Here is a 3750-nt window from a genome sequence, read left to right on the forward strand (position 1 = left end):
ACTTGACTCTACGGACTTGAAAGCAGCCCTTCGGAGATCCAAAAGTGAAATGGAGAAACAAAAATGGCTAAACACAGTAAAAGGATGTTGAGCCAGGATTAAAATAATAAGTTTTGTTGGTGCTTGATTTAACCATCAGCCAATAGGGGGTAAAGAGGTAAAATAAAAAAAGCTTTTCATTAAACATTCTTTAAAATCCCAAAGGTGTGGATACATCTACCTTCAAGATCAAGTGTCAAGCGCACAAGACGTCGCTGAAGTGATAGCATAAGGTACTCACGGTCTACCGTCCAGGCAGGTATACAATGCAGCAGCGTATAAGCTCCACTAATGCTAGAATCCTCTTCTATGCTCTAATAACCAGCTCAGTGGGGTTGTTTTCTTTCTACCTCGCTCCTGTTTGCGAATATTCCAGTGAAAATTCGCTGCCCGGACTCCGTATTTTGGAATCCACAAAGCCGGATAGTTTGGGCAGGGTGCCTGTACACTCCCCTGGGGCCGGGAGGCAAAGTGAACTCGTTAAAAATTTACACGACCAATTCACTAACCGACAGTAAGGTGGTGGGACCATAATCGTTGCCTTAAAAAGCCTCCACTTTTAGAGCATTCGAAGATGGGGGAGAAGTTAGTGTGCCTCTCCTTCTAAGGTTCGTTGAATTATTACTTGACTGCTGAGGGATGGGACTGTCTTGTGATTCAGTCACTTTATCTGCGGGAGAGGTTTTGAAAGTGCCATCTTTAAAATTTTAGTCGCTACGACTACTCGTGAATTTAAGGGAGTAAAATTATGCAGTATGCTTTATTAAAGGAATAAACAATTAAAAGCAGCAAAATCCAAGATTATGCTTTCTGATCAGGAAACTTCTAATTAGAAGGGATTCTTGTTGGTCACCGTCTTAGCAACTCGGGTCAAGTCATGTAAGCCGTGTGTGAAAGAGGAGGGTAGGGTTGAGGTTTGAACCCTGTTCCAGAGGTCTTCAAGCATCCCTGATATCGTCAAGTCGATCGTCTTGGTGATTGCAACACTTTTGGAGGGAAACAATGGCCAGACGTGGTATGACTCGCATCCCTCAACACTTAAGACTTTAATCCTCAAATTTGTTTTAATGGGAGGATTATGAACTATTTAAAACATGGCGCCCGATTGTTGGTTAAAGGTCTCACTTCTTGCATCTCAATTTGGTACAATATTAGCTGCTTTCTTAATCATTGATCCTTTTTTATTAATTAAAGTATCAAGTTATGACAAGTTTGAAGGATATTTTCTTTTTTTTTTGTCTCTGCAAATCCTCATATCTCCTGGTTACCACTTCAGTTGGTGTGCGGGACACCCGACATTTGCACTACTAAACAGGTCAATTTAAACTGTCGTTTCACCGACCGCGAGTAGGCAGCGTTTATGCATCTTAGTAAACTCTACCAATTTGTTTGCGGTACGATGTAGTCAAATTGGTTATCTTATGCCGATAAATAATTCCTGTCGCGTATTTTTGACGTCAATCTCCTCACAAAGCGACTTCAGCGCTGTGCGTGTGTGGTGACGTGCACAAACTCCTCCTGATTGTGCGGTTCCGTTGCTTGGTTTTGAGTGAACAGTTTAAAAGCACCGGTTTTAATCATTTGGGACCTACCTCTAACAATAATAGTTTGGATGGTTGAGATACCTGGAATGAAATGGATTGATTTGTAGCCCTTCAAGGGCAGAAAATGGATTGCATTGAGGGACTACTGATACGCCGCCCGAAGGCCATGCCGCCGAGCGAAAGTGCAGCCGCAAAGCCTTAAACACCCTTGAAGCCAAGCCAAAGAGCATAACAAATACTTAGAGCATCACAGATTGGCAAATATTTCGAAAGTATTTACGGAATATTGTTTTTTGTTTTCCGACATTGTAAAGTTGAGGTTTTTTGAAGTTTTGTTTACGATGAGGTGTCATCCACTTGACGCTGCTCGGTGATGATTCCAAGACCTGCAAAGCACAAACAAAAATGCATGTCTGGTGTAACCGTGAAGCCGCGAGATCGAATCACCAAAACCAAGTATCCAGTGAATTAAAGAATGATATTAAGGCGAGCAGCAGGACTTCGGATTCGTGGTTTCCACATTCCCTTAAGCTGCTGGGAGCCAAATAAAAAACATTCGTTTGCTCGACTTGAATGGCAACTGCTTATTAAGGATCCGGCATAAGGATGCAATCAAAAACGACCTTCAAAACTTGGCGTTTTCTGTCTGCGAATAATGTTTTTTTTTAGATTACCGGACACCGAAACGCCGGTGAAACAAAACGTTTCTTCGGAAGAAGTGTATATTGTTCCACATATACGCGCACCACCTAGATACCTAGTAATTACAGCCACTGTGTGTGTGTTTCCGAGTCATTAATTAATTAAATTGGCCGCGGAGACGCCCTGTGCCTCCCTCACGCACGCACACCCGCAAAACCTGCTTTGGCTCTCCCCACCTACCCCCACCTCAAAAAAACTCCAATCTCGATTCTCCCAGTGGCTACTCCTCTCCTTGAGGTAATTTATTTTCATTGAGCACAGGCCAGTTGGCTCGGTGGACAGGGCAACAAGCTGTTGGCGGTTGCTTAATCACCTGTCCAAAATAATTCCTATCCCAGGAGATGATTGGGATAGCTTGGTGTACCCATGTTTGCGCAACCTCTCTTCAAACCCCGACTCCATGTTGAAAAGACTATCTGGCCCTCCTAAAAAACAAAAAAGATACTCATTCAAGAGTCCATACTTAATTCATCTAAAGAAATATCTGACCTTGTCGAGTGTGCGAATCATGAAGAATTCCTTTTATTTCATGAAAACACTTTTGTCGCTGAATAAAAGCAATACTGAGGGAAGTACTTGATATTAGGCCTCCAAAGAGGACCCTTGTTGTTTTTATATATCCCCAGTTTGCCCAAGTCAGTCAAATCAGAAATTGCCAGACTAGGGGGCTGCATATTAGGTCTACGAGGCGGAAGTAATGCAGGTTGATGAGTGGAAAAAAATGCTGCCTCAAGTAGTCGGTACTAAATGTACCGTAAACTAGGGAAGCTGCTGCTCATGATAGACGTCCGATTTTTTCATCCTATCAGTTCAGCTACAAAAATCTCAGCAGTTTACTTAAATAATGAAAAGATGAATCGCTTCGTCCTAAGCCACTACGACCTAGGCGGATCCATTTTATGGGTTTTTTTAGCCAGTAGGTGTTCTTCACTCAACTTAGTTGTGCATTGTGTCACATTATAGAATCACTTCTACATCCTGTTATAACACACTGGTCTACTTATCTTTGATGCAGTAAGCAGAAATGATTTACAAATGAGTCACAATAAAGGGTTGGACTAGTTTTCAAGATTCTCATCTTTCCTATCAAGTGTTTTTTTTAAACTAAAAGTTCTCTCTCACCTAAATAAACTTTTAATATTAAGGCATTTTCAAAGTTTGTAAGAAAGGAATGAATATACAGCTATAAGGCAGTTTCAAACTTGTCTGCTTACAAAGGCGGTGAAAGGTAGGCTTAAGGGTACACGGGTTCTGCTGAGAGCCACACCCAGTCCACTGCGCCTCACTAACGCAGACAAAGGATTTGTTGTCTTTGGTGCTGCTGCTGCTGATGATGATGAGGATGGTGCTTGTGAGCTGGAGGCGGGAGGAGAGAGAGAGAGGAACGGAGAGAGGGATGGATGAGTGGATGGAGAAAGGGAGAAATACCGGCATTGGTAGTAGTAGTGGCAGGACAAAAAAGCTT

Source organism: Echinococcus granulosus, assembly GCF_000524195.1.
Source record: "Echinococcus granulosus chromosome Unknown EG_S00039, whole genome shotgun sequence".
Taxonomy (NCBI): Eukaryota; Metazoa; Platyhelminthes; class Cestoda; order Cyclophyllidea; family Taeniidae; genus Echinococcus; species Echinococcus granulosus.